We start from the raw sequence: 15,246 nt of genomic DNA on the forward strand, positions 1-15,246 counted from the left end.
TAATCCAGGTCTATACCCCGACCAGTAATGCTGAAGAAGCTGAAGTTGAACAGTTCTATGAAGACCTACAAGAACTTTTAGAACTAACACCCAAAAAAAGAGGTCCTTTTCAATATAGGGGACTGACTGGAATGCAAAAGTAGGAAGTCAAGAGATAACCAGGAATAACAGGCAAATTTGGCCTTGGAGTACAGAATGAAGGAGGGCAAAGGCTTAATAGAGTTTTGCCAAGAGAACGCACTGGTCATAGCAAACACCCTCTTCCAACAACACAAGAGAAGACTCTACACATGGACATCACCAGATGTCCAACACCAAAATCAGATTGATTATATTCTTTGCAGCAAAAGATGGAGAAGCTCTATACAGTCAGCAAAAACAAGACTGGGAGCTGACTGTGGCTCAGATCATGAACTCCTTATTGCCAAATTCAGACTTAAACTGAAGAAAGTATGGAAAACCACTAGACCATTCAGGTATGACCTAAATCAAATCCCTTACAATTATACAATGGAAGTGAGAAATAGATTTAAGGGACTAGATCTGATAGACAGAGTGCCTGATGAACTATGGATGGAGGTTCGTGACACTGTACAGGAGACAAGGATCAAGACCATCCCCAAGAAAAAGGAATGCAAAAAAGCAAAATGGCTGTCTGAGGAGGTCTTACAAATAGCTGTGAAAGGAAGAGAAGTGAAAAGGAAAGATATACCCATTTGAATGCAGAGTTCCAAAGAATAGCAAGGAGAGATAAGAAAGCCTTCCTCAGTGATCAGTGCAAAGAAATAGAGGAAAACAATAGAATGGGAAAGACTAGCAATCTCTTCAAGAAAATTAGAGATACCAAGGGAACATTTCATGCAAAGATGGGCTCAATAAAGGACAGAAATGGTATGGATCTAACAGAAGCAGAAGATAATAAGAAGAGGTGGCAAGTATACACAGAACAACTGTACAAAAAAAGATCTTCACGACCCAGATAATCACGATGGTGTGATCACTCACCTAGAGCCAGACATCCTGGAATGTGAAGTCAAGTGGGCCTTGGGAGGCAGCACTACGAACAAAGCTAGTGGAAGTGGCGGAATTCTAGTTGAGCTATTTCAAATCCTGAAAGATGATGCTGTGAAAGTGCTACACTCAATATGCCAGCAAATTTGAAAAACTCAGCAGTGGCCACAGGACTGGAAAAGGTCAGTTTTCATTCCAATCCCAAAGAAAAGCAATGCCAAAGAATGCTCAAACTACTGCACAATTGCACTCATTTTCACACACTAGTAAAGTAATTCTCAAAATTCTCCAAGCCAGGCTTCAGCAATACATGAACCATGAACTTCCAGATGTTCAAGCTGGTTTTAGAAAAGGCAGAGGAACCAGAGGTCATTGCCAACATCTGCTGGATCATCAAAAAAGCAAGAGAGTTCCAGAAAAACATCTTTTTCTGCTTTACTGAATATGCCAAAGCCTTTGACTGTGTGGATCACAATAAACTGTGGAAAATTCTGAAAGAGATGGGAATATCAGACCACCTGACCTGCTTCCTGAGAAATCTGTATGCAGGTCAGGAAGCAACAGTTAGACATGGAACAACAGACTTTTTCCAAATAGGAAAAGGAGAACATCAAGCTGTATATTGTCACCCTGCTTATTTAACTTCTATGCGAGTACATCATGAGAAACGCTGGGCTGGAAGAAGCAGAAGCTGGAATCAAGATTGCTGGGAGAAATATCAATAACCTCAGATATGCAGATGACACCACCTTTATGGCAGAAAGCAAAGAAGAACTAAAGAGCCTCTTGATGAAAGTGAAAGAGGAGAGAGAAAAAGTTGGCTTAAAGTTCAACATTCAGAAAACTAAGATCATGGCATTTGGTCCCATCACTTCATGGGAAATAGATGGGGAACAAGTGGAAACAGTGGCTGACTTTATTTTGGGGGACTCCAAAATCATTGTAGGTGGTGACTGCAGCCATGAAATTAAAAGACGCTTACTCCTTGGAAGGAAAGTTATGACCAACCTAGATAGCATATTTAAAAGCAGAGACATTACTTTGCCAACAAAGGTCTGTCTAGTCAAGGCCATGGTTTTTCCAGTGGTCATGTATGGATGTGAGAATTGGACTATAAAGAATGCTGAGTGCTGAAAAATTGATGCTTTTGAACTGTGGTATTGGAGAAGACTGTTGAGAGTCCCTTGGACTGCAAGGAGATCCAACCAGTCCATCCTAAAGGAGATCAGTCCTGAGTGTACATTGGAATGACTGGTGTTCAAACTGAAACTCCAATACTTTGGCCATCTGATGCGAAGAGCTGACTCATTTGAAAAGACCCTGATGCTGGGAAAGATTGAGGGCAGGAGGAGAAGGGGACAACAGAGGATGAGATGGTTGGATGGCATCACTGACTCCATGGAGATGAGTTTGAGTAGACTCTGGGAGTTGGTGATGGACAGGGAGGCCTGGCATACTGCGGTCCATGGGGTTGCAAAGAGTTGGACACGACTCAGCGACTGAACTGAACTGAACTGAAGGGTCTATCTTCATTCTTTCGCATGTGGAAATTCTCAACATCATCTGTTTAGAAGAATTTTTCTTGTCCCATTTGGGTGATCTTGCCACCTTTGTTGAAGATCACCCAACCATATATACAAGATTTTATTTCTGGGATCTCTTGTCTTTTGCACTGATCTATTTATCTGTCTTCATGCCAGTACCATACTGTTTCAATTACTGTAGCTTTGTAATATGTTTTGAAATCAGGACATGTGAGTCCTACAACTATGTTCTTTTTTTCCCCAAGATTATCTTTTGCTGTTTGAATTTAGATTCCATATGAATTGTAAGATGATTTTTTCCTACTTCCACAAAAAAAATCATCTTCATTGGGATTTTTGTTGCAATTGTGTTGAATCTATAGATTGCCTTAGGTAATACTGAAATCTGAAAAATATATTCTCCTAGTCCATGAATGTAGCTTTCTTTCCATTTACAAATGTGTCATTTTTAGTTTATTCAGCAATGTTTTCTAGTTTCCAGTTTGCAAGTCTTTCACTTCCTTGGTTAGGTTAACAAATAGGATTTTTTGATAATGTATAATGCAATGTGTCAACATTTGGAATATATGCATAACTCATCATTTTCCAAATGACCAATGCATAATGTTACAAAATCATAAAGGGCTAAATGATCCGGTCAGAATGCAAAATAGACAAATGGGTTTAATGTAACAGAAAAGGTCATTCATAAAGCTTTAGGCTCCACAATGCCACTAACCTTTAAAACACCACCACTTGCCAAAGATGACTATCCATGATTATCTGAAAAGACTGATAAAATATCTCCCCCTTTTCCAATTACGTATCTGTGTGAAGCCAGATTTTCTTCAAAATGCAAAACAAACAAGCTATTACCTCAGCCTGCATGCAGAATCAGACATGAGAATCCATCTGTCTTCCTAAGCTCAAAACTAAAGAGATCTGCAAAAATGTAAAGTAATGGTATTCTTATTTTCTTTGTTTTAAAAACATATTTCACTAAATAATGTTATTCATGTTAACATGTAATGAATTTATTATTGTGATTTTTAAGTGAAATAATTCATATTTTCAAATTTTCTTAGTTTTTTATTTTTATTACAGTATCAATAGATACTGCCCACATAAATAAAAGCTCTTTGGGGTCCTTAATGGTTTTCAAGAGTGTAAAGGAACTGCTGATATAAGGCAAATGGAGAATGTGAATAATCTATAAATGCACAGTTAAAAATCATAACTAAAACTGAATTATACACTTAAAATGGTTAATGATTCACTTTATGCTATGGGAATTTCACCCCAATGGAAAAGAAATGTAACCACCTAAACAAAACATACACATACTCAATGATCAAAAGTAAAAGGGACACAGAAAACAAAAATGATAACATTGACTATAAAACACAAAATATTTAAGGTTTGATCAGAGAAAAAAACATAATTTTAAAATCATGACAGAATTAAAAGAAAACTATTTTATCAATATATCTGTATATTGAAACTTATATTAGCTAAACTGGTAGGAAAAAAGAAAACGACTAAAAAAATATTGTTTGGAAACTCCATGTGTGGTCACCCCTGGGAACCTGCCCATGCCAGGCAGGGATGAGGAGGTGCCAAGGACCCTTTGCTAATCTTGATGGCTTGTCTCAAAGAATTTGCTTTTCATTCATAAAAATCAAAAGTACTCTAAGATTAGGTCACAAAAGAATCTTTAGCCACCTACATACAAGAAACGCAGACTTGTGGATACAGTCGGGGAAGGAGAGGGTGGGACAAACTGAGGGAGAAGCATTGAAACATATACATTAGCATCTGTAAAATAGATAACCAGTGGGAATTTGTTGTATGATGCAGAAAGCTCAAAGCCAGTGGTCCGTGACAACCTGCAGGGATGGAATGGGGGGGGGGCAGAAGCGAGGGGACGTAAGTATATGGACAGCTGACCCATGCTGATGTTGGCAGAAGCCAACACAATGTTGTAAGGCAACTATCCTCCAATTAAAAACAAATAATTGTTTAAAAATGAAAACATACATGCACCCCAATGCGCATAGCAACACTATTTACAGCAGCCAAGACAAAGAAGCACCCGAATGTCTGATAGGTGAATGAGTGAAGACGTGGTGTTCATATACAACAGAATACTAGCCATAAAAATGAAATAGTGCCATTTTCAGCTACATGGATGGACCTAGCAATTATCATCCTAAGTGAAGTAAGTCAAAAAGAGAAAAATAAAGACGATGTAATGTCACTTACATGTGGAATCTACACCATGACACCAATGAACTATGCTACAAAGCAGAAACAGACTCACAGCCACAGAGAACAGATCCGCGGTTTCCAGGGGGGGAGGCAGTGAGGGAGGGAGGCATGTTGCCAGAATTCTGGCTCCCTGTCCACCGACGCCAGATGGGAACATGGAGACGGAGTTTGGAGGAAATAAAAAAGAATAGCTTTATTATTTTTGCCAGGCAAAAGGGAAATAGACCAGGCAAGCACCTCAGGAAATGTGCCCCCTTCTCTCAGGGATGGGGAGAGGTTATATATCCTCCTGAAGGCCTTGCTTTTTTTTTTTTTTTTCCCCTTCTGCAAAATTTCCAACAGCCACAGCTGGCATCAGGCAACTCAGCAACTGCGTCTGATGTCGCTGAAGTTAGCGGCCCCTGGCCTTCTTTCTGAAATGCAGGATGCCACAGGGGAGTGTAGGAGGAGAATGCCAGGTGCAGAGGGTGACCTACATGGCTTCAGAGCGTAATTAGCTTCGTGAAGGACTGGTCTGCCTACAGGTGTTTGTCAGCGCATGTGCTACGTGATCAGTCACTTCATCGTGTCCAACTCTTTGTGACCCCATGGACCGTAACCCACCAGGCTACTCTGTCCATGGGAATCTCCAGGCTTGAATACAGGAGTGGGTTGCCATGCTCTTCTCCAGGGGATCTTCCCGACCCAGGGATTGAACCCCGGTGTCCTGCACTGCAGGCAGATTCTTTACCAGCTGAGCTACCAGGGAAGCTCATAATTCATCATAGTACCAGATCAAACACAAATCATATGGCCATCTCTATGCTATGATAAAGCTCAACATCCTTACTTCTTAAAACTTCTGAAAAGTGACTGGTATAATATTTAATGTGATAAAATACATTTATCTCACCTCAAATTTCAACATTATGTCTAATAGGAAAATACTTATAAAGATTCTCCCATCAAAGTTTAGACAAGACAAAGATATCTACTATTGCTACTGTTACTAATATTATGCTAGAGCTACTCAACAGGACAAACAAGAGAAAGAAATAAGATACATAAAAATTTAGAACAGATAAAATTATTATTGTTTGCAGATGATAGGATTATATACCTGGAAACTCCAAGAAAATAAATTGAAAAACGATTACAAATAACAACAGAATTCACCAAAGATGTTGACATAAAATTCATATATAGAAGTCAATAGCCTTTACATATTACAACAAAAGTCATTGGAAGCTATAATGAAAAGAAGATTAAAATATCTAGAAATAAACTTAAGAAATGTGCCAGCTCTATTAAAAAAGAGAAAACTATAAAACAGGGCCAAATACAAAAGATGACTTAAGTATACATACATGCATACCGTGTTTTCAAATATGAAGGCTAGACATCGACATGTCAATTAACCTCATGAAAAATATCAGCTGGGTGTTTTGAGGAACTAGACAAACTGATTCCAAACTTCTCAGGAAAAAGAGGAGTGAGTGGCTGAGTAGACTTTCCAGAGAGTAAGATACATTAAAATGATAATGCTTTTCAATTGTGGTGCAGATGCATCCAGACACAGATCAACAAGGGAAAAAGGCAGTCTCCAATACATGTGGGAACTGACGACATGATATAGAGGGAACTCTAACAGAGGAAACAGACTACCTTACATCTTACAGAAAAATAGTTTCCAGATAAATCAAAGATTTAACATGAAGAACAGAACTATAAAAGTACTAGATAAGAGAAATATTTAAATCTCAGGTTGGTCACACCTTCTGAGTATGTTAAAACAGATATATGTACACACACAGGGGAAATATCTGAAAATGTTGTCTGCATAAGGTTTGTAAATAATATGCTATAAAAACTATATAAAAACCAACATAGTTTTGGTGTTGGCCACAGCAATCAGAGCAGAAAAAGAAATAAAAGGAATCCAGATAGGTAAAGAAGAAGTAAAACTCTCACTGTTTGCAGATGACATGATCCTCTACATAGAAAACCCTAAAGACTCTACCAGAAAATTACTACAGCTAATCAATGAATACAGTAATGTTGCAGGATATAAAATTAACACACAGAAATCCCTTGCATTCCTATACGCTAACAATGAGAAAACAGAAAGAGAAATTAAGGAAACAATACCATTCACCATTGCAACAAAAAGAATAAAATACTTAGGAGTATATCTACCTAAAGAAACGAAAGACCTATATATAGAAAACTATAAAACACTGATGAAAGAAATCAAAGAGGACACAAATAGATGGAGAAATATACCATGTCCATGGATTGGAAGACTCAGTATTGTGAAAAGGGCTATACTACCCAAAGCAATCTATAGATTCAATGCAATCCCTATCAAGCTACCAATGGTATTCTTCACAGAACTAGAACAAATAATTTCACAATTTGTATGGAAATACAAAAAACCTCGAATAGCCAAAGCAATCTTGAGAAAGAAGAATGGAACTGGAGGAATCAACCTGCCTGACTTCAGACTATACTACAAAGCCACAGTCATCAAGACAGTGTGGTTATGGCACAAAGACAGAAATATAGATCAATGGAACAAAATAGAAAGCCCAGAGATAAATCCACGAACCCATGGACACCTTATCTTCGACAAAGGAGTCAAGGATATACAATGGAAAAAAGACAACCTCTTTAACAGCACCTTTTAACAAGTGGTGCTGGGAAAACTGGTCAACCACTTGTAAAAGAATGAAACTAGAACACTTTCTAACACCATACACAAAAATAAACTCAAAATGGATTAAAGATCTAAATGTAAGACCAGAAACTATAAAACTCCTAGAGGAGAACATAGGCAAAACACTCTCTGGCATAAATCACAGCAGGATCCTCTATGACCCACCTCCCAGAATATTGGAAATAAAAGCAAAAATAAACAAATGGGACCTAATGAAACTTAAAAGCTTTTGCACAACAAAGGAAACTATAAGCAAGGTGAAAAGACAGCCTTCAGAATGGGAGAAAATAATAGCAAATGAAGCAACAGACAAAGGATTAATCTCAAAAATATACAAGCAGCTCCTGCAGCTCAATTCCAGAAAAATAAATGACCCAATCAAAAAATGAGCCAAAGAACTAAACAGACATTTCTCCAAAGAAGATATACAGATGGCTAACAAACACATGAAAAGATGCTCAACATCACTCATTGTCAGAGAAATGCAAATCAAAACCACAATGAGGTACCATTTCATGCCAGTCAGGATGGCTGCTATCCAAAAGTCTACAAGCAATAAATGCTGGAGAGGGTGTGGAGAAAATGGAACCCTCTTACACTGTTGGTGGGAATGCAAACTAGTACAGCTACTATGGAGAACAGTGTGGAGATTTCTTAAAAAAAATGGAAATAGAACTGCCAGATGACCCAGCAATCCCACTTCTGGGCATACACACTGAGGAAACCAGAATTGAAAGAGACACGTGCACCCCAATGTTCATTGCAGCACTGTTTATAATAGCCAGGACATGGAAGCAACCTAGATGCCCATCAGCAGACGAATGGATAAGGAAGCTGTGGTACATATACACCATGGAATATTACCCAGCCATTAAAAAGAATTCATTTGAATCAGTTCTAATGAGATGGATGAAACTGGAGCCCATTATACAGCGTGAAGTAAGCCGGAAAGATAAAGACCAATACAGTATGCTATCGCATATATATGGAATTTAAAAAGATGGTAACAATAACCCTATATGCAAAATAGAAAAAGAGACACAGATGTACAGAACAGACTTTTGGACTCTGTGGGAGAAGGCGAGGGTGGAATGTTCTGAGAGAATAGCATTGAAACCAGTATACTATCAAGGGTGAAACAGATCACCAGCCCAGGTTGGATGCATGAGACAAGTGCTCAGGGCTGGTACACTGGGAAGACCCAGAGGGATCGGATGGGGAGGGAGGCGGGAGGGGGGATCGGGATGGGGAACACATGTAAATCCATGGCTGATTCATGTCAATGTATGTCAAAAACCACTACAATATTGTAAAGTAATTAGCCTCCAACTGATAAAAATGAATGAAAAAAAAAACTATATAAAAAACCAAAACACATGTAAAAGAGTAGGAATATCACAGAAGGAACTAGTTACTTTAATATGTAAAGTGCTTCTGTAAATCAATAAGAAGATAGACAGCCCAGATAGGGGAAAAAAATTAGATGAGTTATGAATAAACAGTTCACAAAAAGGGAAAAGCATATGCTTCAAACACCTGAAGAAATGCTCAGCTTTACTAATAGTCAGGAAATCCAAATTAAAACCAAAAAAGAGACTTCAAAACATCTGTCAACTCTGATGATAAGGGTATGCGAACACAGGCAGCTCAGTGTGCTGGTTAAGAGCATGAACTCTAGGGCCAGAACGTCTAGGTCTGAATCTCCCTTTCACCACTTAATACACTTGAGAAAGTTTCTTAATCTTGCTAAGACTCCGCTTCCTCATCTATAAGGTAGGGTTGTTCTGAGGACTAACTGAGTTAAAATTTGTCAAGAGCCTGCTACCTAACTGAAGTAAATATGTTGCTGATGGACATGTAAATGGGCACCAATCCCATGAAAAGAAATTAATCTATTAAAGTTAGGAAGTATACAGCTTCTAAACAGCAATTCTACTCTGAACATGCTCTCATGTGTGAGATGCATGTAGAACACATTTCATTGTTTGAAATCGTGGAAGACTGGAAGCAACCCAAATGTCCTTTACCCAGGAGTGAAGTGAAGAAGTATAAGTCGCTGAGTCTTGTCTGACTCTCTGCAGCCGCATGGACTGTAGCCCACCAGGCTCCTCTGTCCGTGGGATTCTCCAGGCAGGAACACTGAAATGGGTAGTCATTCCCTTCTCCAGGGGATCTTCCCAACCCAGGGATCAAACCTGGGTCTCCTGCATTGCAGGCAGATTCTTTACCACTGAGCCACCAGGAAAACCTCACCCAGGACCAGTAAGCCAATTCAGGTACCACCACATAATCGGAAATTAGAGAGAAAACAAGACAAATCCAAGAAAAAATCAAGGATGAAAAAAACAAAGATTACTGAATTTAAAAAGCAGGGAAAAGGTCCAATAAATTACTATGATGACTTCTATTGTTTTGTGTGAGAAAACAGATAAATCTCTGGAAAATGTAATTCTAAAAGTAAGAAAGAAAACAAACAAAATGCATAAATTACAAGAATACTATACAGTTGTCCCTTGGTATCCACAGGGGATGGGTTCTAGGAGCACCCCCTCCAGACACCAAAATCTGCAGACACTGGAGTCCCTTGTACAGAATGGTGTGGTATTTGCACATAACCTATGCACATCTTTTGTAGACTTTACCTTTTTATGCTTTAAATCATCTGTAGATAACTAGTAACACCTAATTCATTAAAGGCTATGCATATCATTGGTGACTGCGTAAATTCAAGTTATGCTTTTTGGAACTTTCTGGAATTTTTTTTCCAAATACTTCTCATCTGAAGCTGGTTGAAACTATGGCTGCTGAACCTGTGGCTACAGGAGGCCAATTGTGCAAATATTTATGTTAAAGAATTCTGAGCTCCCCATGAAATGGGACATTTTCCTGGGTAAATATAAATTTTAAAAAATTCTAGTCTATTGCAATGAAGAATAACAGTGCAAGGAAATGTTAAAATTTAATATAGGAACCTCCAAATCATTCAACGTTCAGATGGTTTCAAATAACAGATTTCCCTCCCGTGTCAGATAAATAGCTTCTGACCATTAAAGACAAAGTGCCCTGGCTGGTCTCGGAACAACATGTAACCGTAAACAGCAGGACAGCGAGGGAACCACAGAACAACCTCAGCTGTTACTGGACGCGCCCCGTCCCATTCTTCCTCGGGGCTTTGTCCCCGGGGCACCAGTGCTCTGGGGCCAACTCCGACCTGCTGAGGGCCGGCACGGGCTGCCTGAGGAGGAGATGCCTGAGCTGGGGAGGACGGGCTTGAGAGGCTCCAACATGACGTCCAGGTAGACGGAGGCGCACCTGCACAGCGGCCTGACAGGAGGGTGATGGAGACACGGAATCAGGACACAGGGAGAGAGGGCTTCGGGGCAGGCCAAGAGGTCCTGTCCTGACAGTGCCCGAGGTGACGTCTTAACCACGAGGAGGGCTGAGGACGCCCACGGTCTTTGGGATCTTCTTTGGGGTTCTTTCCCACAGTGCAAGGGAAGAAATCTCAGCCCACTGAACAAAACCACTATTAATACCAACAAATGGCCCAGTGAGTGGGTGCTCAGCTCAAATCATCCCAAGTCATGATACTTTCAGAACAGGAGCCCCATCAGATCACACACTAGTCACGTGGATGGTCCCAAAGGGAAGCATTTCTGCCCCGCCCCATTCCCCACCCACAGACAACCTGGAAGGCAGTTGTTCAAAGCCTATAGCGTGTCTTTGAAAACAGGAACTCTCCAGAGTACCAGTGCCTCACGGGGATGTGCAGACGCATTCCCACCAACAGCAGGCGCAAACCAAGGGAACCATGTTCACACTGTTATTTTGCCATTTTCTGAAGTTGTAGCAGATACTTTGATAAAACAGGAAGTTCCCTGGTGGCTCAGATGGTAAAGAATCTGCCTGCAATGCAGGAGAGCCAGGTTTTATCCCTGGGTCAGGAAGATCCCCTGGAGAAGGGAATGGCTACCCACTCCAGTATTCTCGCTTGGAGAATTCCATACACAGAGGAGCCTGGGGAGGTCCTCTGTCTATGGGGTCACAAAGAGTCAGACACGACTGAGCAACTAAAACTTTGCTCTTTTCACTTGATAAAACAGAATTAATAGGTATAATGAAGGAAAGGAGGTAAGAACAGTTTCAACTTTACCAAGAGAAACACCCAGAAAACCTAAGTGATTTTCAAAGAAAAGCATAAAAACCTGCAGTTAATGACAGTTTAGCAAAACAGTCAGATTCTAAGTGAATATTTTAAAACCTCTAGTTTTCCTATAGAGTAGCAATGACCAGTTAGTGCCCATAAAAGGAAAAAAGATTCCACTCTAAATAGCAACAGATAAAAAACCAAAAAAGTAACACCTAGAAACAGCTGGAATAAAAATATATTCAGTACTTGGGTCTGGTGGCTCTGAGGGTAAAGGATAAGCCTGCAATGCAGGAGACCCAGGTGTCGTTTCTGGGTCAGGAAGATCCCCTGAAGAAGGGAATGGCAACCCACTCCAGTATTCTTGTCTGGAAAATCTCATGGACAGAGAAGCCTGGGGGGATCCTCTGTCCATGGGGTTGCAAAGAATCAGATGTGACTGAGCAACTAACACATATATACACGCACACTCACACACACATATTCACACACACACACACTCACACACATACACACACACTCACACACATACACACACAGACACACACACACTCACACACATACACACACAGACACACACACACACTCACACAGACACTCACACATACACAGACACTCACACACACACTCACACATACACTCACACTCACACACACACACTCACACACACACACACACACACACAGTACTTGTAATGAAGAGAAAACTCAGGTCCTACTGAGAAAATAATTCCATCAATATATGGAAGGGCATACCATCTTGATGGAAAGTCCAAACAGGATTCCCAGGTGGCGCTAGTGGTAAAGAATCCCCCTGCCAATGCAAGAGACTAAGAGACACAGGTTCGATCCCAGGATTGGGAAGATCCCCTGGAGGAGGGCATGGCAACCCACTCCAGTATTCTCACTTGGAGAATTCCGTGGACATAGGCTCCTGGAGGGCTACTCTCCATAGGGTCACAGAGTCAGACATAACTGAAATGACTTAGCACACATGCATGTCCGTTCTCCCAAAATAATTCATATAGTTGGCCCAATCCCAACTAAAGTCCTCATTAAAACAACAACAACAAAACTCAGCAGCATTGCTGTAAAACATAGCCTGAAATACTCTCAGGAGATCATTTTAAAGGAAATTTGGAAAATAAAGGAATAACATTCCCTGCCAGATACTGAAATATTTATTTAAAGCAATAGTTACAAACATATTGTCATACTAATACAAATGAACAAAGCCAGTGGAGGTGATGAATTCTAGCTGAGCTATTTAAAATCCTAAAAGATGGTATTATTAAAGTGCTGCACTCAGTATGCCGAAAACTCAGCAGTGGCCACAGAACTGGAAAAGGTCAGTTTTCATTCCAATCTCAAAGAAGGACAGTGCCAAAGAATGTTCAAACTACCGTACAATTGCATCCATTTCACATGTTAGCAAGGTAATGCTCAAAATCCTTCAAGCTAGGCTTCAACAGTATGTGAAGTGAGAACTTCCAGATGTACAAGTTGGATTTAGAAAAGGACTGCAAGGAGATCCAACCAGTGCATCCTAAAGGAGACCAGTCCTGACTATTCATTGGAAGGACGGATGCTGAAGCTGAAACTCCAATACTTTGGCCACCTGATGTGAAGAGCTGACTCATTGGAAAAGACCCTGATGCTGGGAAAGATTGAAGGCAGGAGGAGAAGGGGACGGCAGAGGACGAGATGGTTGGATGGCATCACCGACTCAGTGGATTTGGGTTTGAGCAAGCTCAGGGAAATGGTAGAGGGCAGGGAAGCCTGGCATGCTGCCGTCCACGGGGTCACAGAGTCAGACAGGACTGAGCAGCTGAACAGCTTTCTGTTGTCGCCAAAACAAGGGCAACATCGATGAACCAAAACAGACACAAAATGGTCCTCAACACGTCTAAAGACTCGTACACACAAGATAAACTGTTAAAAATTATTTCAGAGGATGATGAAAATGTACTGAAACTGATTTACGGTAATGGTTGCACAACTTAGTGAAATAAATCATTGAGCTGTACCCTTGAAAAGGGCAAACGACTCGACAGGCACAATGTGTCTCAATAAAGCGACTTTGAAAAAGTAGGGATAAAAGGAATTCCAGATTTTCAGGTCAGGATGCTGGTCTGAACGCACAGGCTTAGCTCTTTTTCCACCCCAAATCTCATGTAAATGATATAAAAAGACAAAAATAAACAGCAGCACCAGGGAACAGGAAAAGATGAATTATTAGCGAATCATAAATTCTGAGACATTTTTGAAATCCACAATATGTGTGAGACAGACTGATGCAGAAAATGGGTTGACAAGAGAAGTTTGAGCGGGCAGCACAGACATCAGAGAAATGGGTCTGATTTCCCAGCGAGTCAGCCTCCCTTGAACTGCAAGGAGATCAAACCAGTCAACCCTAAAGGAAGTCAACCCTGAATATTCACTGGAAGGACTGATACTGAAGCTGAAACACCAATACTTTTGCCACCTGATGCGAAGAGCTGACTCACTGGAAAAGATCCTGATGCTGGGAAAGATCTGAAGACAAAAGGAGAAGGGCTACAGAGGATGACATGGTTGGATAGAATCACCAACTGAATGGACATGAATTTGAGCAAACTCCAGGAGATAGTGGAGGACAGGGGAGCCTGGCATGCTGCAGTCCATGGGGTCACAAAGAGTCAGACACTTTGGAGGTGAACAACAACCTCCAACCCCCCAAACCCCCAGGACATGGTGGACCAAACTGGGAGAGAAAGCAGCCGTGGAAGTGAGGGAGAGGGAGGCAGAGGGCTGCAGAGCTGGCTGGCCTCTCGGCCACAGGCGGGCGTCAGGGAGACCAGGCTGGAAAGGCAGGACGGGCAGGTGGGAACAATTATTCCAGGCGGCCAGGGAGGGGCCCATGACTCCCCCGGCCACGAGCCACGGGTCACACGCACGGGCAGGCTGGGTGCCTCACTGCCGCTTACACGTCATCCGGGCAGCTTTCCTGCCACGGCGGCAGAGCTGGGCAGCTGGGACAGAGGCCGTAGGGCCTGCAAGGTTGAGAGTATTTACAGAAAAAGTTGTCAACCCCCGGCTCAGACAGAAAAGCACTGTGGCAGCTTCCAGGACCACTTCAGGCCACTTCATCAGAGACGGATAAAAGATATACTTATCTATAGAAAGAGTGGTTCGCAGGGCAGTCAGAGCCTCGAAATCACATCTCCAGCATGACCCGGTGGTCAACTAATCCTCGATGAAATAGGATTAGTGCAGGAAACAGAGGAGAATTTGAAATTTCTAATTAGCAACCGCCGAGAGCCTCCAAACGATATCGTGTCCGTGGAACAGGAACTGGGCTTGGTTTTTTAAATGGGGGATTAAAGAACAAGAAAGAGATCATTGAAATTAAAAAACATGATCACTAAAACACTGCAGCTCCAAAGAAGCTGTGGATAACACAGCTGAAATCCAAACTGGTGAGTTAGAGGTGAAGCCATTAAAGTCTCTTGGGGTATAAAGAGAAGTGAGAGATGGAAATTATAAGAGTTAGGGGGCCTTCCCTGGTGGTTTAGTGGTTAAGACTTCACCTTCCAATGCAGAGGGTGCAGGTTTGATCCCTGA

Source organism: Dama dama, chromosome 22 (genome assembly GCF_033118175.1).
Source record: "Dama dama isolate Ldn47 chromosome 22, ASM3311817v1, whole genome shotgun sequence".
In the NCBI taxonomy this organism is placed as follows: domain Eukaryota; kingdom Metazoa; phylum Chordata; class Mammalia; order Artiodactyla; family Cervidae; genus Dama; species Dama dama.